Here is a 25,300-nt window from a genome sequence, read left to right as displayed (position 1 = left end):
TCTCTTTTTTATGGGTCGGTGATCTCCCGTGGGGATGTGATGTTGGATCCCTTTCACCTGTCCAAAATCTAAGGGGTGTTTGCTGAATACCTGCTCGTACTCATGAACCACCCTGTAGGCCCCCTGTTTCTGATGGGATGGGGTAGAGTCAGTGCCCAAATGCAATTCCCGACACCAATCTTTCGAGTGCCCTGCAGAACCGTTGTCCTCCACCACGTTTGACGGAACCAAGGGTTCAGGTGTCTGTATCACACTATTATTGACAGCGAACAGTTTGGCGAGCGTGGCATACTTGGTGAGGTGGACCTCTTCCTCCCCACAATTGAGGACACGTACGGGCACCCTCCCCTGGCGGACGTCGACCACCCCCCGGGCTGTCAGGATAGTAGGCCTATTGTCTGAATATACGGGTTCTACCAAGGCCTGGTAGTCCTTACCCCTGAGGCCTATGGCTGCCCGACACCATATTAACATCTCACTCCTGGGGGGTATCGCGATGGGGTTTGAATCACTCACAGTGACACGACCAATCTCACCACCAGTCAGCTCTACCTGCTGTCTCTGCATCAGAGCTCTGATTTCTTTTTGCAGGGCGCGTTGTTCACTGTGGCCAGCGGTTTCTGCTACCTGTTGCAACAAAACAATAACTTCTGCAAGACAATTTTCTATCACATTAGTACCGATAGTCATCATGGGATTACATTCTCATCGATCAATATCAACAATCACAATCCCTTGGGCTTTAAATTCCACCCGCCCCACCTTGATGGGGGGCCACGAGTAATATCGGTGTCCTCCCAATACCGTTTATAAAGCACGTAAGGCATAGTCGTCACCTGAGAACCGGTGTCCAGCAAAGCGTTCATGGGGATACCGTCAACCACTACAGGAAGAAATGGTCGCCCTCCAATGTATTTGGCTCTCCAATGCTGCGGGCCTGACCGTCCTACTCCTGGGGGTTGGCCCTTTGCCCCAGGGGTTGCTTGTTTAAAGGACAGTACCTTGCAAGGTGGCCCACCTGATGACAGCGGCGGCAGATGGGTCGTCCGTCCCGATGAAAGCGATCGTCGTCCCGGCCTTTGGTCGGCGGAGTCCTCCTCTGTCGCATCCAAGGGACATCCTCTGGTCTGGAGGCCAGCTGGATCTTCTCCTTGGGGGCCTCCTGTAGGGACTGCACTGTCCGGGCCAGGGCAGCAATGCTCTTGGTCAGCTCCTGCATCTGGAGGCGGAGTCCTGCAGGGGAGTCGTCCTCTAGGCTCTGGGCATCGGCCTCGGCGGCGACTGGGGCATCCGACGCCACCTCCTGGTGGTACGTGAGAGCGGGATGCCTGGGAGGTGATGCACGGTTGGGCTGTCACTCCTGCAACGCCTGGATAGCTTTATCCTTGAATTGCGCAAAAGTCAAGTCTGGATTTTGCATGGCCAGGAAGTGCAATTGGCCCCGTTGGTGACTGCACAGGAGCCCCTCAATGAACCGCTCCTTCAGGAGTTTATCCTCATCCTGCATGCTGTCGGGATCACTCTGGTTAATAGCCCGCAGCGCCTCCTGGAGATTAAGGGCATAGTCCCGTAAGCTATCCTGCGGTCTCTGTTTGCATCCATAGAAAGTCAGTTTAATTTCTGTAGCAGTGCGGGTATCGAAGGTGGCTTTAAGCTTTGCAAAAACCTGCTGTGCAGTTCCCTTATCCGCAGCGGGCCAGGACTTCACTTCTCTCAGAGCCGCCCCGAAGAGTTGGCCGATTATCATATGAACCTTCTGAGGCTCCGTCAGGGGATAGAACTCGAGCAGGCTGCAGATTCCCTCTTTAAAATCGTTTAATGTGTGCGACTCCCCGGAGTATCGCGGGAGCCAGGCCGCTCCGGGCAGGTACGGCATAGAGAAGGTCATTATGGCCTTTGTGGTAGCGGCAGTGTCTGACTGGCTGATGGGGGCAGCGGGCTCCGTGGCCACCAGTGGTGGTATTAGGGCCGCGGTTACGTCCGCTATGGGGACCGGAGCTGCCTCTGCGTTCACGGCTGCGACCGCCGCCTCCGCTTCCCCTGACTCAGACATGGCTGTCCCTTCCTCCCACTAACCTGCTGGAGGTCGGAGTTCCTCTTCCGGGGTTGGCACCTTACCGCGCTTTCTCGTTCCGCGCTTCTTTTTGACCGGTTCCGCCCACGAAACTAAGGCTCCTCCCTCCGTGCGCAGCGATGGCGAATTGTGGCGGGAACTCTTGGCGGCAATAACAATGCACAGTCTTTGCAATAAGTCACAGTTCAAGCACAATAAATCACAGTTCCAAGGCACACATGACCTGATTCTTCAGGCTTAAGTAGATACTGTTCGTGACGCCAAGTTGTAGCGCCCCCACTGCCGCAGGGCCGAGGGGTACCCGGTACCGGGCCTCTGAGTCTCTGCTCTGGGGTTGTCACGGTGGCTAGACCCGGTCCGTGACTCTGCTGAGGGGCGCCCAATAATAGGTGTGGATGGTGGTGGTAGTGCGGTGCAGTGCCGGTCACAGTAAATAACGAGGACACCAGGTTGCAGTCTCTTTACCTCTTTACTGAAGGCTTCGAATTAGCCAATCCAGAGCACTGTTAACCGGGCTGTCTGAGACCGGCTGGTCCAAAGGCACATTAGGAGTTCCCCTTGACAGGTGAGAATCAGCGTCTACCTGCTAGCGCCTATGTGTTGTAGTCCTTCCCTGCTGAGCACCCCGGGATAGTCCTCACAACTGATTCTGTCTGTCTCTGATGTTCGTTCTCTCCGTCCCCCAGATGATATGGCTAGGACGCACCCGTATGACGGGGTAGGCCTGGAGTTCTTCCGGGACTCTAGAGTCGCCCCTCTCCCACAGCTGCCTCCGTTGTCTGCTTAGGTGTTTAAGTGAGACAGCCAACCTATAATTGGCTGTCCTGCCGTGGTTTGAAGTAATGCTTAAAGTCTCTTACTTTCTCGGCGTTCCGGCCACCGACTGTTTGCGCCTCAGAAGGATGTTGCCTCGATCTTTCAGCACGACTCCTTCTGGTCCTATTGCCTCTTTGCTGTATTCCCGTTGCTCACTTGTTGTGTTGTTCTCTTAGGAGTCTGCCAGGATCCCATCCCTGACTGGTCCTCTCTCTAGCTCTTCCCAGTTACTTCTCCTCCTTGTCTTGTTGTCCAACCCCCAGTTTTACCAGAGTGTGAGGAGTGGCCTACTAGATAGAACCACCCCCCCTGGTGGCCGGAGTGTGAAGTGTAGTGTGTGATACCTGGTCAAGTGAACTCCCTTAGTGCAATCAGACGCAACATCACTCCCCTTAGCGGCAGAGCGACGTTACTGCAACGACCAGGACTCTGGGGCGCTGCACTAATATACAGGGTGTAGAAATAGCGTCAGTTTCCCACAAACTCTTTATGTTTGCAGATGACATGCTACTTCTCTTATCAATGCCACATACATCCTTGCCAGCCCCACTTCAAGCTCTTAGTAATTTTGAATGTATCTCTGATTTACAGGATAATCATTCAAAATCATATGGAATAAATATATTACTTCCTTCAGCTAGTGTTTCACCGCTCCAACATGACTTTCCATTTCAATGGGCTACTAACCACCTGGATTACCTAGGAGTGACATTGATAAACAACTTGGCTCCCTTTTTGCAGCAAATTATCCTCAAATGCTCCACATACTTCGTTTGTTACTCCAGGAATGGGAGAGGTTGCATTTCTCCTGGCTTGGTCGTGTGCATGCACTGAAGATGACTATTCTCCCCAAATTACATTATTTAGTTCAAGTTTTGCCAGTCCCTGTCCCTTCATACTACCTCAAAATAGCCCCAAAACTAGTCGATACTTTTGTCTGGAGGAGTGGCCTCCCCAAGGTTAGTAGAGCTACCCTATATCGTCATTGTTTAAAGGGAGGTAGGCAAATCTCGAAACCTATTATAACACACTCTCTTAAGATTTGGGACTTGTTGAAATATTCCTCGCAGCTAATCTCGCCATTCTTGCCCCTCGCCCCCCTTTGGGGCAATCTCCAGTTCCACCCAGGTATGGAGCCCCTTAGGAACTTCCGTTTATAGGTCACTGCAGGGATGACCAGAGTGTTCATGATCTCTTCAATGTTGAGGGGATTATTCCATTCTCGGTCCTGAGAGAAAAATATAATTTTCCCCCCGTGAGAGGTGTTTCGTTATTTGCAACTTAAAAACTTTGTCACTTCATTACTATTCATTACTAAAAAATTCTACCCCTCCATATACCTTTACTCCCTTTGAACAAAGATGATGTCAAAATCCACACGCACCTGGCATTACATCACTTCTCTACTCCTAAATCAACTCTCCCTCACATAGGTGCTGTTTAAACTACACTTCTCACTGGGAATCTGATATTGGTTCCACTCTAAAGGTACATTTAGCGACGCTGCAGCGATCTAGACAACGATCCTGATCACTGCAGCGCAGTGCAGTGCACAGTGCAGAGAAGCACAGCGCCGGGGGACAGACACCGGAATGTAAGTATGTAGTATTTGTTTTTTTTTACATTTACGCTGGTAACCAGGGTAAACATCGGGTTACTAAGCGCGGCCCTGCGCTTAGTAACCCGATGTTTACCCTGGTTACCAGTGAAGACATCGCTGAATCGGCGTCACACACGCCGATTCAGCGATGTCTACGGGAGATCCAGCGACGAAATAAAGTTCTGGCCTTTCTGCTCCGACCAACGATGGCACAGCAGGATACTGATCGCTGCTGCCTGTCAAACTCAACGATATCGCTATCCAGGACGCTGCAACGTCACGGATCGCTAGTGATATCGTTCAGTGTGAAGGTACCTTAACTTATTCAGAATGATCCCAAATTTGGTCCTCCTCTATTGGAGGAATATTAAATACCCTTATGCTGGAAACTAATTATAAGGTGTTGACCAGGTGGTACTTGACCCCAGCCAGAGTGGCTAAGGCTAACTACTCTCCAAATTGCTTTAGAGGGTGTAATTCCACAGGCGATATGTTCCATATATGGTGGCTATGCCCAATTGTACGTAGATTTTGGATTAGAATAAATCACCTGATCTCCTAAATACAAACATAAACCTAATAAAAAAAACCTTGGGAGGTTTTACTCAACAAACGTATCCCCAACATCCCTAAACACACTCAAGCCCTCATCACATTTATATTCCTGGCAGCCAAACAAACATTAGCTTGGAAAAAACAAGTCTAGATTTATCTGCTTTCTTGTTATATGATCAATGAAAAACTATCTGCCATACCTACAGAAACAGTTAGTAAATTTTAGAAAATATGGCTTCCCTGGGCAGAGTATGCCAACCATACCCCCTTTGCCACACCTGTATTTTGTCTAACCAATCCAGATTCTCCTGATTCTGGTTGAATCACTTAACTGGAAATGGACATAATATACCCCCCTCCTCTGGCTTCCCCCCCCCTTGCCTCCCACCCTGTTATTTGTTGTCAAATGTTTAAAAGCCCTTTTATACGTATGCTGTAAACATACTGTATGTCTGTATTGAGGTTTTCTTCACCCTATTTGTAAAATTCAATAAACATTTATTGTTTAAAAAAAAAGATATTTAGTTTAAGACAATTGAAGCCAGTGGAATTCTGTAGTTCACAAAAAATCCAGTAAAAAACTCCATTCATATGCACAGAATGTGGATAGTCATTACAATTTGTGTGATTTCAAAGATTAAATTAAAATGTCCCTCCAATGTTACTGGATTCTTTTAACCTGGCATCCACATGTCTGCAAATATATTGATTGTTTTCTTTTATATTTTTTTAAGGATAACTTGGAAGTCACGGGTCAGCTGCTAAATGTAGTATGCAAGTTACTGGTAAGAATTAATAATATATGACTAATGCCGCTATTTCATTATTACATGATCTTTTACCTTTATCTTGCCTTTTATACAGACCACAGTGCTCAAAGAGGACCTTTTCCAGTTTGAGCATGTTAAGCTGTGCTAGCCTCATCATGGAAATGGTGGATACACAGCTGAGTAAAATGTTTTATTTTTTTAATTTCTCATCTTCATTTCAAAAATATTAGCTTGTAAAGTTTATTTTCTTGTATTCACATAGGCATTAGGGTTGAGCGAAACGGGTCGGCAATTTTCAGAAGTCGCCGACTTTTGGCAAAGTCGGGTTTCATGAAACCCGACCCGACCCCTGTGTGGGGTCGGCCATGAAGTCGGCGATCTTCTGAATCTGGAATCGGAATTCCGATACCGATTCCCGATATGTTTAAGATATCGGGAATTGGTATCGGAATTCAGATTTAAGTGTAAAATAAAGAATTAAAATAAAAAATATTGCTATACTTACCATCTGACGGGCCCTGGTACTAACCGGGAACCTTCCTTCCTTAGAATCAGCCTTCCAGGACCTTGCGGTGACGTCGCGGTGACGTCGCGGCTTGTGATTGGTCACGCGGCCGCCCATGTGACCGCTCGCGCGACCAATCACAAGCCGCGACGTCACCGCGACGTCACCGCAAGGTCCTGGAAGGCTGATTCTAAGGAAGGAAGGTTCCCGCTTAGTACCAGGGCGCATCAGATGGTAAGTATAGCGATATTTTTTATTTTAATTCTTTATTTTACACTTAAATATGGATCGCAGGGCCTGAAGGAGAGTTTCCGCTCCTTCAGACCCTGGGAACCATTGGAAAGCCAATGCACTGCATTGGGTTTCGAGTTTCGGCCGACCCCGACCCCGACTTTTTTATAGGATCGGCCGATTTCACTCGACCCGACTTTTGAAAAAGTTGCGTTTCGTGAAACCCGACCCGATCCTATAAATGTAAAGGTCGCTCAACCCTAATAGGCATTAATAGAGAACTTGCCCAAAGAGAAGGTCAGACCTAGCTATATTTGTGCAAGACACACAGCCTTGCTTTCCTCATTGATCTCACTGCTAGCATCTGTTGTGTTTACAAGTGAGGGAGTGGAATAGAGCCGAGATGTGTGTCACTACAAATACTTCTTGCAGCTGCAGCTTTCATTCCACGGCACTGTTAGGCTGGTTTCACATGTCCTGATATTTCCGATACCGGAGATATCCGTGTCCGCGTGTCCATGTGACACATCCGTGTGGCACATGTGCGGCAGCCATGTGCCACCCGTGTGCCGCAACAGGACCACATGGACAGCCGCCGGAAAGCAGCACTACATTAAGCGCTGTCCCCTTGCATGTGGTGCTGAAGCCGGCTGTCATCCGTTCTCTCCTGCCTGGGAGAAGGGATGAAAGAAAAAAACAATGTGGGGTCCCCCCTATATTTTACAACCAGCCTGACAAAACTCACAGGTGCAGGCTGCTATTCTCAGGCTGGTAAGGGGCCATGGATATGTGCCCCCCAGCCTAAAAACAGCAGCCCGCAGCTGCCCAAAAAAGGCGCATCTATAAGGGTATGTGCACACGCTGCGGATTTTGCTGCGGATCCGCGGATTTGACCCTGCGAATCCACAGCAGTTTTCCCAAAGTTTACAGTACCATGTAAACCTATGGGAAAAAAAACCCACTGTGCACATGCTGCGGAAAAATCTGCACGGAAACGCAGCAGATTATTTTCCGCAGCATGTCAATTCTTTGTGCGGATTCCGCAGCGGTTTTCAACCAGCACCATACGGAAAGTGCAGTTGAAAACCCGCAGAGGAATCCGCAGAAGAAACCGCGAGAAACCGCGTGGTTTTGCACTGCGGATTTTCCAAATCCGCTGCGGAAAAATCCGCAGCAGAATCCGCAACGTGGGCACATACCGTTAGACTTTTTTTCTTACTGTGTGGTTTTATTAACCCTTTAACTACTGTAGGATTAGTAATGGATAGATGTCTTATTGACACTTCTCCATTACTAAGCTGGCTTAATGTCACCTTACAATAGGAAGGTGACATTAACCCCTCATTACCCCACTTGCCACCGCTACAGGGCAAGTGGGAAGAACCGGGCAAAGCTCCAGAATTGGCGCATCTAATAGATGCGCCTTTTCTGGGCAGCTACGGGATGCTTTTTTTAGGCTGGGGGGCCCATATCCATGGCTTCTTACCAGCCTTAGCATAGCAGCTTGCACCTGTGAGGTTTGCTGGCTTGGTTGTAAAATATAGCGGCGACCCCATGTTTTTTTTTTTTCTTTCATTCATTGTCCCCTGCTTGCGCTGCTGCCGACAGAGCAGGGTACAATGGATGACAGAGCCGGCTTCAGCACTACACCGTGTGCACGTGTGGGACGTTTGGCGGGCCGTGTGTCCGGGTAAAAACGGACATGTCTGCGTGTTTTGCATACGGACACACGGTCCATCAAAACATGCTGACATCTGCATAGACCTATTCATTTGAATAGGTCTACATGTGTCAGTGTCTCCCGTACGTGAGAAAACTGTCACTACATATACCGGAGGCACTGACATGTGATGGGCAGCATGGTGGCGCAGTGGATAGCACAGCAGCCTTGCAGCGCTGGAGTCCTGGGTTCAAGCCCCACAAAGGACAACATCTGCAAAGAGTTTGTATGTTCTCTCCGTGTTTGCGTGGGTTTCCTCCGGGTACTCCGGTTTCCTCCCACATTCCAAAGACATACTGATAGGGAATTTAGATTGTGAGCCCCACAAAAGTGTTTGTTATGACATACAGTTTTGCTCAACTCTTTTTCGCCACAGAGATCAGTGAGGAGAGCAAGGGTGTGTATCATTACATGTTAAAGTTGGGTCTCACCTACTCTTGCGGCCCAACTTTATTATTTTTTTTTTTTTTCCGAGGGGAAAAAGTAAAAGAGTACAGAGACAAATCTCTGCTAATGCCCCCTTGATCTTAGTGAAGATTAGAAACTAAACTTTACAAATTAATATCTTTACAACGAAAATGAGATCTGAAAAAAAACTGTATTATTCATCTGTATAGCCACTATTCTGGGAAGTGGCCAGTTTAACGTACTGGTGAAAACTGGTGAAAGTTACTTTTTTAATTGGTCCCTGTATCTGTAACAAACAACATAAATCAATAGTGCAAGCAAATATAGGGATGTTGTAATATATGTTATTAGAATAATTGATGGAGAAAGGTTGAACATGATGGACCTATGTCTTTTATCAACCTAAGTAACTATGTAAAGAAATGTGCTTCTTTCTCGTCTTATGAGCCCCTACTTCCCCCATGCTCCTTGAACTCCCCATTCACTCTAAAAAAAAAAAAGCTTGACTCTGTCTTGATAAGTATGAACTACCAACACAATTGACACAGATTTACCACAACAAAGAGGGACCAGAAGACTGGCTAATTTGTTCAGCTTGGCGTCTCTGTAGCTTTCCAGCTTGGATGATCTTAGCAGTTCAGTATTGGGCACTTCCCTCTCCTATATTCCGTATTTTGTGGATTATAAGAGACACCTGTTTATAAGAAGCAATCCAAATTTTCGGGAGGAAAATAGGATTTTTTTTTCATAAAATAGTGCATATTATAATCCAGTTTTGAGGTAGCTTAACTGGGGGGCAGAGGTGGTGGAGCGGGGTCCCAGGTGGCAAGGTTGCTGCCTGCGGAGGCAGGAGATGCTGTGGGCTCCAGGCTGGTACCACAGGGTGTTCAGTGGTGCGGGGGCTCCGCTGACATTTTGTGACAGTCCGAAGCCCTGTTCCTTCATTACTTTCTAATGTGGTGGACTCCAGGAAAATGGCCACCGGAAACGCTTTTGAGATCTCGGGAGCCAAGATCTTGTGCCGAGATTTCAATTTGAACATGTGCTGCCTTTGGGATCTATTTTCCCAGAGTCCACCATATAAAAGAGTATGGAAAGTGAAGGGCTCAGGGCTGTGACAAAATGTTGGCGGAGCCACCGCACTGCCAAACACCTTGTTGTACCAGCCTGGGGCCTGTAGCCATCGGCCAACTCCTGCCGCTGCCAGAAATATCCGGTAGCAACGACCCTGGGACCCTACTCCACAGCATTTGGTAAGTTCCACTGCAGCTACAATTTTGATTATAAAATGCACCCCAATTTTCTCCCAAATTTTATAGAGATAAGTGTATTTTATAATCCGAAAAATAGGATATACTTGTCTTTGGCAATCTGAATTGCCAGTGTTGAGTCTTTTACTGCCTAGTGAGGAGTGGAGGAGATGATTGTTGGTAGAGGAGTTTTGGAGTGTTTATCTTTGATTGTTGCTAGGCTGTGTCCAATCCCTTGTCCTCTCCTATTTAGCTTCCCTACTTTTTCTATTCAGTGTTCCCCTCTGTGTTCTGTGAATGCATATTTGTCAGGGAGAGACTAGGTGAGTGAGAGCTAATAACCCGGGCTCCTGCAATTTCCCTAAGACTAGGGAAATCCTGACTGACTGACCCTCTACCTGAAGTTTACACTGATGGTGTGCATGTTCAGGCCTCGAACCTCACCCTATCTCCTGAGCTCAGCCCTAGGCTGAAACCTTCACCCACCACCCAGTGAAAAGGTAATACTTAAATACCCACAGTTAGCACAGACAAGGATAAAAGAAAATATACACCACGCCGCAGACACTCAGGAATACACTATAAATGTGCAGGGCAAAATAAACACAAATATAGGAAGGAGTAAATAAGACGAAGGAATATACACCACCAGCAACGAATCTCCAACCACCAGCTCTCCACTCCAGACCGAGATAACAATGCAAGACAGAAGCTATAATCGGCGATGCCCAATGATCAGGAGAACTATTTAAAGGTCATGGAAATGGCCCAGCTTCCAATCCGAGGATCAGGTAAATTAACCCCGGAACAGCTAGACTAAATCTAGCAGACGCCAAAGAGTAAATAGTGGTAAAAAGCGGAATTACCGCTGTCTGTCGGACGACCTGGTCTGAACAGCATCCGACATGACAGTACCCCGCCTTCTACGAGGGACCCCAGGGCCCTAACGGCTAATAGGACCCAGCTTGTCCGGACGACGGCGGTGAAACAACATGACCAGCCGGTCAGCATGAACATCCGAGGCTGGTACCCAGGACCTCTCCTCAGGCCCATAACCACGCCAGTGTACCAAGTACTGTAAAGTGCGACGCACTACACGAGAGTCAACCACCTTGGAGACTTCAAACTCCAAATTACCATCCACCAAGACTGGAGGTGGCATAGGCGCCACATCCACAGAACCCACGACCTTCTTTAGAAGAGACCTGTGGAACACGTTGTGTATCTTATACACCGTAGGGAGCTCCAATCGGTACGCAACTAGGTTAATGACGGCGGTGACCCTAAATGGACCAATAAACCGTGGACCCAATTTAAGGGACGGTATCTTGAGTCTTATGTTTTTTGTGGATAACCACACCCAGTCATCCACACTCAGGTCCGGACCTGGCACACGCCTACTGTCAGCCACACGTTTGTACCTAGCACCCACACTCAACAGGCGCTGTTTAACTCTCCTCCAGACTGATGACAATTGTGTTCCTAACTGGTCCTCCTCCGGAACGCCGGAAGAGCCCCTCTGACTCAAGGTACAAAATTGAGGATGTAGCCCGTAAGCACAAAAAAACGGAGACTCCCCAGACGACTCCTGGCGGTGATTATTGATGGCAAACTCAGCCAAAGGAAGAAAGGTAGACCACTCCTCCTGGTTATCAAAGACAAAGCAGCGTAAGTACTGTTCCAAATTTTGGTTCATACGCTCAGTCTGACCATTTGACTGAGGATGAAACGCCGAAGAATGAGAACTTGATTCCCAGCCGTGAGCAAAACGCTCTCCAAAATTTTGCCACAAACTGAGACCCCCTATCAGACACGATGTCAGATGGAACTCCATGAAGTCTGACCACCTCCTGCACAAATACCTGAGCCAGAGTCTTAGCGTTAGGCAATGCAGGCAAAGACACAAAGTGCGACATTTTAGAAAAACGATCAACAATCACCAAGATGACCGTGTTTCCAGCTGATGAGGGCAAATCAGTGATGAAATCCATGGAGATTTCCGTCCATGGCTTACTAGGTACCTCAAGAGGAAGTAGTGTGCCAACAGGATGGGAGCGGTGCGTCTTAGCCCTAGCGCACGTGGTACAAGCTGACACGTATGAGACCACGTCCTGTCGGATCTTGGGCCACCAAAACCAACGTGACACCAACTCCAAGGTACCTCTAACCCCTGGGTGACCAGCCAGGACGGCATCATGATGCTCCGCCAAAACCTTTAGGCGGAGATGAAGCGGAACAAAAGATTTGTTGACGGGAAGCTCAGAGGGTACCTCCTCCTGAGCCTCGGCAATCTCAGCCTCAACCTCGGTAGTGAGAGCCGAAACCACAACACCCTTTTGGAGGATGGGTACTGGATCCTCCCGAGGTTCTCCCCCTGGAAAACACCTGGACAGAGCATCCACCTTTGTGTTTTTAGACCCCGGTCTGTAAGTGACCACAAAATTGAACCGCGTGAAAAACAATGCCCAGCGAGCCTGCCTGGGGGACAGACGCTTGGCTGACTCCAAATACAGCAGATTCTTATGATCGGTAATAACAGTTACCTGATGGACCGACCCCTCCAAGAAGTGTCGCCATTCCTCAAAGGCCAACTTAATTGCCAACCAGTCCCTGTTGCCGATATTGTAGTTACGTTCGGCGGATGACAGTTTCTTGGAGAAATAGGCGCACGGACGTAAACCACTCAAAGATGAGCCTTGAGATAGTACCGCCCCCACACCAACTTCAGACGCATCGACTTCCACAACAAGTGGTTTAGATACGTCTGGCTGCACAAGAATGGGGGCTGAAACAAAACTGTTCTTAAGAAATTCAAAGGGCAAAATAAACACAAATATAGGAAGGAGTAAATAAGACGAAGGATTATACACCACCAGCAACCAATCTCCAACCACCAGCTCTCCACTCCAGACCGAGATAACAACGCAAGACAGAAGCTATAATCGGCGACGCCCAATGATCAGGAGAACTATTTAAAGGCCATGGAAATGGCCCAGCTTCCAATCCGAGGATCAGGTAAATTAACCCCGGAACAGCTAGACAAAATCTAGCAGACGCCAAAGAGTAAATAGTGGTCAAAAGCGGAATTACCGCTGTCTGTCGGACGACCTGGTCTGAACAGCGTCTGACATGACAATATTTCTCTGACTGGTATGTTAATTTATTCATGTACATCTTCTTTTGTTTGAGGGGAACAGATATAGGGCTAATTCAGGAATTCAACAAGGTATGTGACCCCAGTATCTTCAAATTAGGGAATATAGGGGGTGCTCACTGTGTGTACGAGGTGGTGCTCCAAGGTATTAGTTAGCAATAAATAACAAAAAAAAGCTTGAGCACTCAAATTATTATTATTTATTATTATTATTATTTATTATTATAGTGCCACTTATTCCATGGCGCTTTACATGTGAGGAGGGGTATACATAATAAAAACAGGTACAATAATCAAATGAAAATATATTGTCCAATGTAGACCAATGAGGCAAATACCTCCACCATACAACAAAAGAAAAATTACAGGATGACCAGATTGAAAGACAGATTCAATTTCGCAACGTTTCGGCACGAATATGCCTTTCTCAAGCTGAATCTGCTGTAGAACGGGGTCAAAGATAATGGGACCTAGTCTCCATTCATGCCTGGATAGTGTGGAGGTGCCAGGCACTCGTGCAGAAGATGTCAGTAGAATGCAAAATCACAAGTGAGGCAGCCATCTTTTATCGTACTGCACTCACAAATGAACTGATAATACATTCAAACCTGCACAGCAGTTACCGGAGAGACAGAGACCTTGTATGGGAAGAGCTGAACACAATCTGGCCAACAAAAGTTTCAATATACTGTGTAGAAAATTTTTGGCTCACCATTGTATACTGGCCTTAAATAATGTTATACCTCATGTACACAAACAGCTTGTTTTTAGAAGTGACATGAAACAACAAGCACACTTTAAAGAATTTTTGACTTAATTTATGAGTCACAAATTAATTGGAGTTCCCAGATTTGGTGCAAAAGCCTGTAGTCAGGCTACGTGACTGCAGACTGCTGAATCATTACACGGTCACAATTTCTTGGTATTCCCAGTGTTAGTTGGTGGTCCCATAACCACATGTATGCAATTTGCATACATGAAGTCACATGCTGACTAATCTCATCCAACTTTTCTAACTTCACTTCTATTGAGAGAAGCCAAACAAGTCTAGGTCACACGTGACCACAAGTATGCAAATCGCATATATGCATTTATATGACTGCTCGCTGACTGGGAATAACGAAGAACTGTGACAGTGTGTGCACCGCCTGATCATCCCCTTTAATACATTGCATATAATATAGACAAATATTTAAGCCCTTGTTACCTACAAGTTTATTCATTTTGGCATTTTGTTTTCAGGGGAAAACACTCTCTACCCTTAGTGAAACCCTGGTAAGTAAGCAGCAAAAATAACTAATATCGCTTTTCCTTTCCCAGACAATTTTCTCATAACCCAAGAAAATACCATTAATGCCTCATAGGTGCAAGTCTCGTCTCTGGAACACTGACTTCATCACTTCATGCCAATTTTAGTTTTTGCATTTACTTTTTTCCTTCCCTTATTCAAAAAGCCATAACTTTTTTATTTTTTCACTCACATAGCCATAATGACACCATCCATTTTTATAGTTTTGAATGACACTATAAATTTTTTCATACAGTGTACTGGAAAACAGGAAAAATAATTCCAAATGTGGTGAAATTGCAAAAAATTGCATTGTTTTTTAGGGTTTTGTTTATACAGTGTTCATTTAGTCATAAAAACGACCTGGTATTATGATTCACCACATCAGTACAATTGTGGCCATACCAAACTTGTTCACTTTATTTAATCTTTTAGTGTTTAAGAAAAAATCAGAAATTAAAAAAAAAAAGAATGTCATTGTTTGTGTCACCATTTTTTGAGACCAGAAAATTTTTTAGTTTTCCATCAATGGAGTTGTGTAAGGGCTTTCTCTTTTGCATGGTGCTCAGCAATGACTGGGAGCTTGTCAGACCGCTGGAAGGGACAGAGTGTGTTGCCCCGGACCCCCGGGCAGTGGAAGTGGGCACCTGAACTACATAAGTGCCCCACCGAGGACTATAAGCATCCAGACATCGGCTTGTGGACTTCCACTAATACTGTTATTGCCGCTGTTGTTGCCACTGAAATGGCAGTGAAGGGTACTAGGGAAAGAGCAGAAAGTTACACCCAATTTACTGCATCTACTTTCTCCACTTCTTTTGCTTTACAATAAATTGTTTCCCTGTTGGATTACAACTGTGTTTCTGGATCCTGATTGTCCGCGCTGCAGAGACTATGGAGAAGATGTAAATTGTCTGGGGTTTCATCTGTCCTGTCTGTTTATGTGCAAGGGGCCGGGGTGCTTGTGGACTGGTGCTTTGAGTGGCCTTATCTGCTACTACCACCCCGTGCCACATTGTTACACTGTAATACAGTCATCATCTGCCAGCAATGGGGTGAGCTAAGTCTCTGAGCCCACTTCATGCGCCTGCTCCATACTTGCACCATCAATATACTGCAGAAGTCAGTAAGGAGTTAAAGAAGTTGTCCAGTCAATATAATAGCTATCCATATGACCGCACTTATAGGGGCTGTCACTATTGGTCAATTGCTTTATATACAGTTATATGAAAAAGTTTGGGCACCCCTATTAATCTTTAGCTTAATGTTTTATAAAAATTGTTTTTTTTGCAACAGCTATTTCAGTTTCATATATCTAATAACTGTTGGACACAGTAATGTTTCTGCCTTGAAATGAGGTTTATTGTACTAACAGAAAATGTGCAATCTGCATTCAAACAAAATTTGACAGGTGCATAAGTATGGGCACCTCACCAGAAAAGTGACATTAATATTTAGTAGATCCTCCTTTTGCAAAAATAACAGCCTCTAGTCACTTCCTGTAGCTTTTAATGAGTTCCTGGATCCTGGATGAAGGTATTTTTGACCATTCCTCTTTACAAAACAACTCCAGTTCAGTTAAGTTTGATGGTCGCCGAGCATGGACAGCCCTCTTCAAATGATCCCACAGATGTTCAATGATATTCAGGTCTGGGGACTGGGATGGCCATTCCAGAACAGTGTAATTGTTCCTCTGCATGAATGCCTGAGTAGATTTGGAGCGGTGTTTTGGATCATTGTCTTGCTGAAAGATCCATCCCCTGCATAATTTCAACTTTGTCACTGATTCATGAACATTATTGTCAAGAATCTGCTGATATTGAGAGGAATTCATGCGTCCCTCAACTTTAACAAGATTCCCGGTGCCGGCATTGGCCACACAGCCCCAAAGCATGATGGAACCTCCACCAAATTTTACTGTGGGTAGCAAGTGTTTTTCTTGGAATGCTGTGTTTTTTTGCCGCCATGCATAACGCCTTTTTGTATGACCAAACAACTCAATCTTGGTTTCATCAGTCCACAGGACCTTCTTCCATCTGCAGCAAATTGATGCTGCAGCTCTCTTAGGTGGTCTGAGGATTGTCCTTGACTGATCTCACCATTCTTCTTCTCTGCTGTTTTTCTTGGCCTGCCACTTCTGGCCTTAACAAGAACTGTACCTGTGTTCTTCCGTTTCCTTACTATGTTCCTCACAGTGGAAATTGACAGGTTAAATCTCTGAGACAGCTTTTTGCATCCTTCCCCTGAACAACTATGTTGAATAATCTTTGTTTTCAGATCATTTGACAGTTGTTTTGAGGAGCCTATGATGCCACTCTTCAGAGGAGATTCAAACAGGAGAACAACTTGCAAGTGGCTACTTTAAGTAGCTTTTCTCATGATTGCATACACCTGGCTATGAAGTTCAAAGCTCAATGAGGTTACAAAACCAAAAAAAGTGCTTTAGTAAGTCAGTAAAAAGTAGGTAGGAGTATTTAAAACAAGAAAATGATAAGGGTGCCCATACTTATGCACCTGTCAAATTTTGTTTGAATGCAGATTGTACATTTTCTGTTAGTACAATAAACCTCATTTCAAGGCAGAAACATTACTGTGTCCAACAGTTATTAGATATATGAAACTGAAATAGCTGTTGCAAAAAAACTATTTTTATAAAACATTAAGCTTAAGATTAATAGGGGTGCCCAAACTTTTTCATATAACTGTATGTAAAAAAAGATCTATAAAAATATATACTTACCACCTGGACCGGCACCAGTCATTTGCTCTCAGCCCTGAAACAGTGTCCGAGCAGGAGAAACAGTATTTCTTCTACCGGGACATAAATGTAAAGGCTGACCCCGATAAAAAGATGCTGATTTGTCTTAGTGGTCACATGACATTGATAAGGGGCATTAGTAGGTGATTTCCCATAAAAGACAACCCCTTTAAAGGGAACCTGTGGGGTCATTTTGTCCTTCTGAACTGACCGCACTATCAAAAAGGTCATGTAATTTGCTTCCCTAACATCTGTCTGTAAAGCTAAGCGCCCAAGTATATAAGTAAAAAAAAAACCCACTTTAATCATTAGTTACTAATTTCCAGTAATGTGGGTGGCTCTTGATATTGCTTTAATCACGCGCTTGTTGTCTATAGTCATGCCCACCGCTGTTTGAATGATGGGTTGAAATGCCAATGGCACGCTCCGGATATGCGCATTGAAGCTGCATATATGTCCCCATCTAAATTTTCGATCTGCACATTCTCTAAAAGCGGCTTCCGGACCATGCACAGATCGAAAAGGAAGCAGGGGACATATGCCCAGTGAGCTGGTTGCGTAAGCGTGGAATTTCGTGAGAGAGCACTATGACGTCAGTGCAGTTCAACCCATAATTCACACTGCAGTGGCCATGACTACTCTCAGGGAAAGTGTGACTTAACTGATATCCAGTGCCACCCACATGGCTGGAGGCCACGAATTTATGTAGACGGTAACTAAAGATTAACGCCTGATGCAGATGTCCATGTAGCACAGAGTGGTTATAGATCTCCTGAACTAAACTTGAGAGGCTCATATATTCCTGGGAAGCTGTCAAGTTTGGGCCAGGAGACTCAAAAACAGTGTGTGCATCACGGTTCTTACATGGGCCTAATTGCTCTCAAGTCCACCACCGCAGGAGTCCACTCAGCTCTTTGTTTGAAATCCTGATTGATAGTGAATTTGTCACATTACCACAATAACCAAGCATAAACCAAGTGGAATAATGAAAGATTTTAATATCAACCATTCTTTCTGGGCTATGTTAAAGGGAATTATACAACCTTGGGGTCACCTCACCAGAGCTACTTGCCTTATAAATGTCTATTGTGATCCGAGTATGGTCCATCTTTCAAAAACCTGTGAATTCAGTCCTTGGAAGCTTCTGTTTAATTATCACAATTAAATATTCACATTGATTTCTTGTTTTTCACTTTCAGGGTAACATTAGTTTGGGTGTGAAGAATATTGCTGGTGGACTTTTAGGATAATGAACAGAAAATAATCTATATATGGTAACTGAATTGTAAGGCATTTTAATACAATATATTTATGCATTGCATTGGTGACTGTGCAACCAGAGAATTGAAGGTCAGCTAACAACATTGATGGAAAAATAGACAATTTTTATATCTCATCTGATATGTATGCAGCGCCCCAGAGTCCTGGTCATTGCAGTACTGACGCTCCGCCACTAAGGGGAGTGATGGTACGTCTGATGGCACTAAAGGAGTTCACCTGACCAGGTATCACAGTCACACATTACACTTCACACTCCGGCCACCAGGGGGAGCAAAGGGTTCTATGTATTAGGCCACTCCTCCCACTCTGGTAAAACTGGGGGTTGGATAGGAAGTTAGAGAGAAGCTGACTGGGTTTTGCCCAGGTAACATCTAGTGAGAGAAGAGCGTTGCTTGGGAAGATCCAGGGGGATCCCTGTCAGGGGTGGGATCCTGACAGAGGCCTAGCGAAAGGACAGAATGTTACGGAGCCGCGCCTGCACTTCATTGCAGCGGCATCTTAAGAAAGGACACGAAGCGAAGTATATTGTGGAGAAGTGAGAAACGAGATCACAGCACAAAGGCGATAGCACCAGTAGGAGTCGTGCCCCGAGATCTGCAACATCCTACTGAGGCGCGTAGCCGATGGCCGGAACGCCGAGGAAGTATTGGGCTCCAAGCATTACTTCAAACAGCGGCAGGACAGTTAACTCTAGGTTGGCTGTCTCACCTAAATCACCTAAGCAGACAACGGAGGCAATTGTGGGAGAGGGGCCTCTCTAGGGTCCCAGAATAACTCCAGGCCTACCCCGTCATACGGGTGCATCCTAGCCATATCATCTGGGGGACGGAGAGAGAAAGAACATCAGAAACAGACACAACAGTTGTGAGTAGTGTTGAGCGATACCGTCCGATACTTGAAAGTATCGGTATCGGAAAGTATCGGCCGATACCGGCAAAGTATCGGATCCAATCCGATACCGATACCCGATACCAATACAAGTCAATGGGACTCATGTATCGGACGGTATTCCTGATGGTTCCCAGGGTCTGAAGGAGAGGAAACTCTCCTTCAGGCCCTGGGAACCATATTAATGTGTAAAAGAAAGAATTAAAATAAAAAATATCGCTATACTCACCTGTCCGACGCAGCCGGGACTTCAGCGAGGGAACCGGCAGCGTTGTTTGTTTAAAATTTGCGCTATTACTTGGTTACGTGAATTCCCGGCTTGTGATTGGTCAGGTCGGCCATGTTGCCGGGACGCGGACCAATCACAGCAAGCCGTGACGAAATTACGTCACGGCTTGCTGTGATTGGTCCGCGTCCCGGCAATATGGCCGCCCTGACCAATCACAAGCCGTGACGTCACGGGAGGCTGGACACGCGCTCATTTTAAAATGGGCGCGTGTCCAGCCTCCCGTGACGTCATGGCTTGTGATTGGTTGCGCCGCGGTCAACCAATCACAAGCCGGGAGGCTGGACGCGCTCATTTTAAAATGGGCGCGTGTCCAGCCTCCCGTGACGTCACGGCTTGTGATTGGTTGCGCCGCGGTCAACCAATCACAAGCCGGGAGGCTGGACGCGCTCATTTTAAAATGGGCGCGTGTCCAGCCTCCCGTGACGTCACGGCTTGTGATTGGTCAGGGCGGCCATATTGCCGGGACGCGGACCAATCACAGCAAGCCGTGACGTAATTTCGTCACGGCTTGCTGTGATTGGTCCGCGTCCCGGCAACATGGCCGACCTGACCAATCACAAGCCGGGAATTCACGTAACCAAGTAATAGCGCGAATTTTAAACAAACAACGCTGCCGGTTCCCTCGCTGAAGTCCCGGCTGCGTCGGAGAGGTGAGTATAGCGATATTTTTTATTTTAATTCTCTCTTTTACACATTTTAACATTAATGTTGTTGCGATACCCGATACCCGATACCACAAGAGTATCGGAATCCCGGTATCGGAATTCCGATACAGCAAGTATCGGCCGATACCCGATACTTGCAGCATCGGAATGCTCAACACTAGTTGTGAGGACTATCCCGTGGTGCTCAGCAGGGAGGTACTACAACACACAGGCGCTAGAAGGTAGGCACTGATTTCCACCTGCAAAGGGAATTCTGGATGTGCCTTCGGACCGGCCGGTCTCAGCCAGCCCTGTTAGCAGTGCTCTGGATTGCGGATCCCGAAGCCTTCAGTAAAGAGACTGCAACCCTGTGTCCTCGTTATTCACTGCGCCGTGCACCACGCACCATCATCACACCTTTCATTGGACACCCCTCAGCAGGGTCACGGACCGGGTCTAGCCACCGTGACAACCCCAGGACCGAGACAGAGAGGCCCGGTACCTAGTACCCCGCAGCCCTGCGTCTGGGGGCGCTCCATGTACTGTAGAGCATGGGTGGGATTTCTCCATTCATTTTATTCAGCAATCCGTGCATCCATTATCCAGGAAAGGTCAGAGAGGCCCAGCGCCTGTGCACTGCAGTACTTTGCTCTGCCCTCAACAGGGCAGACAAAGTACGCCTGCGCCGGAGCCGCGGCAGGAAGACAAGAAGAGGACATCATCCTGTGAAGATGGGAGGCGCTGGACCCGGTCTGTGACACCCATCGGACCGGACTGCAGCAGGACCGCCCCCCTGTGTGAGTATAATATAACCTGTTTTTCTTATCTTTCAGGATACATCGGGGGCTTATCTACAGCATTGCAGAATGCAGCAGATAAGCCCCTGATGCCGGTGGCCTTAGTTTATAGGCCATTTTTGGGATGACAGATTCCCTTTAATGAGCCTTGTCACATGACTTGGGATAAAAGCCAAACCAGAATCTCAATATGCAGACACTGTGCTTCGGGGTATTAACATGTCACTCTCCGCAAGGAGAAACAATACTTCTTGGATCCCGGTCAGATGCCTCTCAATCAGCCAAACCAGATCTCCACTTTGCACTGACGAGGGGCAGTACCCCGAAACACAGTGTCTGCAAATTGAGATTCTGGTTTGGCTTTTATCCTAAGTCATGTGACAAGGCTCGCTAAAGGGTCGACATTGACTGTTAGGATTGCTACCTTCCAATAGGTGGCACTAGAGTTCTAGTCCTCTTCCTCTCTGAAGAGACAATTTACATATTTCCCAGAGGAGCATTGCGGCTTTAAGTCTCCTCACCTTGACATGCTTAACATGGATCTCAGTTAGACACCTCTCAATCAGCCAAACCAGATCTCCACTTTGCACTGATGAGGGACAGTGTGACTTGCCACACGGGTTGCATTCAGCATAGCTCATTCTGTTCCTGTGAATGCTGCCACTTCTTCCTTGCATCTGCATGTATACAGCAGGGTGTACATACATACAAAAAAAAGCAAAAACAAAAGTAGCATATACGATGCAGTATGTAAATAGTAGTAGTACATGCAAATAACATAGGGTATCTTGCCCTATCCGTACATACATATATCCATCCCATCATCTATGTCAGTGAGGCGGAACAGTGAATAATCTTTATTGTCAGTGCTGGGGTAATGTTCCTTTATGCATTACTTATACTCTCTGCAGTGTCTGTGCAGGAGATTATGTTGGGCCAGTGTGTGACATGAGGAGTGAGGGGGGTTTAGGTGGGGTTACAGATCTGTGCTCACTTCTGGCTTGAAGCCCAGCACAAGGAATGATGGGAAATGTAATAAGAAGGTAGCTGAGGATTCTGAAGAGGAAGTGTTCACAATGACAACAGAACTGGTGCCAGGGCACAGGAAGCAAAGCAGAAAGGTATAAAACAACATGAAAATTGGCAGAAAATGTATATGGGGATGTTTAGGGACAATATCTTTAAGCATTTATGGCAAAACCTGTAAGGGGATGTGCACACGTAGATGGAACCTCTGCGGATTTTTCCGCACCTGTTTTGAGAAATCCGCACGTAAAAAGCACTGCGTTTTACCTGCGGATTTAGCGCGGATTTTATGCGCTTTTTGTGTGGATTCCACCTGCGGTTTTACACCTGCAAATTCCTATTATGGAGCAGGTGTAAACCGCTGCGGAATCCGCACAAAGAATTGACATGCTGCGGAATAAACAATGCTACGTTTCCGCACGTTTTTTTCCGCAGCATGTGCACTGTGGATTTTGTTTTCCATAGGTTTACATGGTACTGTAAACCTGATGGAAAACTGCTGTGAATCCGCAGCGTCAAAACCGCAATGTGTGCACATACCCTAACAGTCAGGGTAGTGTACATCCTCTTTATATAACATAATGTCCGTATTTTTAATAAGTATTAAAAAATATATAATCTACTGCAACAATCACAATACACGAAAAATGCTAAAACAATTGCAGAATGACTGTATTTTTTACCACTCACCTGCAAACAAAAATAAAAAAATAGGCATATTACAGGGTTATTTAGTAACTTCTTTTTAAGTTTTCGATATATTGTATAAATCCTATTTCTCTTCCTCACTGTATACAATTACATATATCGATTTAGATTATTTTTTTCTGTTTTTTTTTCAGATATCATCTCCTTTCTTCTGGCGTTTAAACACTGATTCTTTGCTAAATTTAACCAGCCATTGTGTGTAATTGCCATTCACTATAGTTTTCCTATTCTTAGGCTTCATTCAGACATTCGTTTCTCATGTACAGTACATGTTTTATCCATGGCTTTGAAAGATAGAACATGTACCTACTATCATATATGGAGATGTTCACATGTTTGTGGTTTTTTGCAGACTGTGTGTCTGCAAAAACAATCTCGACAATGTCTGTTTTTTTATCCAAGTCATTCACTGATGAAAAACTAATAAAAACGCAATCCAAAATAAAAACACTCTGTTTTTTAAGTATGAGAAAAATCCCAGATGACTGAATGAGGCCATTCAGTAGATGTTTGTCTTTCTTTACAATTAATAAATAGATGTGTCATTTCATAACAGATTGTTTGAATTATTTATATGGTCGCATGCCTCGAGCAGGGGAAGAATGCACACTGGCCTTTCTAATTCTTATATCTACAAAGAGGAGCCATTTTAATTGTAGCTAAGAGTCATGTTAGCTAATAGATTTGTATATCTATCCTACTGCTCAGAGGTTAGAGATTTTGCATTTCTGGACTTCTGTTTACCGTGAACATACTATAAAATTGAAAAATTAATGTCCTGATTCATCAAAGCTTATACGCCAGAAAATTGGTTTTAAAAGGTTTGAAAATTAACAACATTTTTGAACAATATAAGGCATTGCAAAAATGTGGGCGTTTTCACGTAATTTTCAACCACCTTTCACAATGTGATCAGAATTGGATCGGGAAGGAGTCGAGATGAACGGTGGAATTCCTTACACCACAAATCTTTCTCCAGTCTTAGAATGGAATACGATTTGTGGCAAACTGCACACAGAGACACATGCCACATTGTGCCATATCTGATTCATTGAGAGACGGGCACATCTTAATGCATCAGACACCTCACACTCAACCCTGATCCATCATCAAGACTGGAGTGAAACATGCCAGTCTTTATGAAACATGGCCTTAGACTTCCAACACAGTTTACATGTATGAAAATGGCTGCACTGACCCCTGTATTTCAATTTTCAAAAATTGTTGCTCCACATGAAATAATGCACAGTAAAAGCAGGTTGATTCTGTAGCTTATAATTCTTAACTCCAATATTCAACTGAGGATGGCACAGTAACTAGCACAAGCAGAAAGCTTCAACTATATCAAATGTTTACTCAGAAGAAGACTACTAGATTAGCGATAACAATCAGTGTATTGTAGCCAACATTGTGCTTTTGCTTACAATTTTGAGGCACATTAAAACAGAAAACAGGCATAGAGATTGGGGGTTGCATATCATATTTGAGGCACAAAGCTTTAAAGTTACCAGTCGCAACAGAGGCAGTCTACACATAGTTAAGTCTACATTCACACTTCAGTTTAGGTATTCCTTTTGACATTTATGATTTTCACAACAGACAAGCAGAATTAACAGATCCACTGCATAAGTGATGCAGCCAAAAGCAGAGAGATCACAATGATTATATTATGGAACTTGTTTGAGTTCTTTTATGTGTCTGTTGTTAGAATAGAAGAAAATAATCCCATGTGCTGCACTTTTCTACCAGACACATAATGGAGAGAACAAAGAGGATACAGGAGTATACTGGGTATTCAAATTTATTAAATATACAAAAATGTAAATACACACATAGACTACATAAATGTGAAGCATATATAAAAAATACATACAAAATGCATAAGGATGGAGACAAGTTCTCACCCGGGTGAGCAGAGCCCAGAAAATCAATCTGTCTGCATGTCACGGCAGACTGATAGAGTGTAAAGCCGCAAGACACTACTAAGCTTATAAGTGCAATGAAGTGACCAACAGTCACTACTAGTAGGCACTGCAGGGTATGCTTACCGCCAATAAGGTGGGCACACAAGGACACCGGGCTGGAACCAGGATGGAAGGACCCCCAACGCACGTTTCACTGGGATAATTAGCTGCTTTCTCAAGGGTGAGAACTTGTCTCCATCCTTATGCATTTTGTATGTATTTTTTATATATGCTTCACATTTATGTAGTCTATGTGTGTATTTACATTTTTGTATATTTAATAAATTTGAATACCCAGTATACTCCTGTATCCTCTTTGTTCTCATTATTAGCATGGAGTGGGTGGCCTCCTCTGTAGGCTTTGGGTCGTTTTACACTATTTAGTGGTAATTAGCCCTTTGTTGTTTTCTTTTTTGAAACATGTGCTCTGGTTCTGTTATAATAGCATAATGGAACCCAGATGGGCCACATAATAATCCATAGGTTTAAGTTTGGATTAATAATGCAATGCGTACATTTTGGACATTATATCAATTTGTAAGTTCTTATAAAAAGAACAAAGATAATGTTGAAA

At 45.2% G+C, this 25,300-nt stretch overlaps 1 long non-coding RNA gene across 1 annotated transcript in view; it reads left to right on the top strand.

Annotated features, from left to right (window-relative positions):
• LOC143773823 (uncharacterized) overlaps positions 1-23,313 on the top strand; it is a 30,120-nt gene extending 6,807 nt beyond the window's left edge. Inside the window, exons 2-5 of the long non-coding RNA XR_013215384.1 lie at positions 5,780-5,830; positions 14,326-14,358; positions 18,329-18,403; positions 22,897-23,313. This is a non-coding gene — a long non-coding RNA (uncharacterized LOC143773823). The remainder of the gene's footprint in view (positions 1-5,779; positions 5,831-14,325; positions 14,359-18,328; positions 18,404-22,896) is intronic.
• Positions 23,314-25,300: the final 1,987 nt, after the last annotated feature.

This window comes from Ranitomeya variabilis, chromosome 5 (genome assembly GCF_051348905.1).
Source record: "Ranitomeya variabilis isolate aRanVar5 chromosome 5, aRanVar5.hap1, whole genome shotgun sequence".
Lineage (NCBI taxonomy): Eukaryota > Metazoa > Chordata > Amphibia > Anura > Dendrobatidae > Ranitomeya > Ranitomeya variabilis.
The sequence above is the reverse complement of the archived record's forward strand: the minus strand, read 5'-3'. Positions and strand labels throughout refer to the sequence as shown.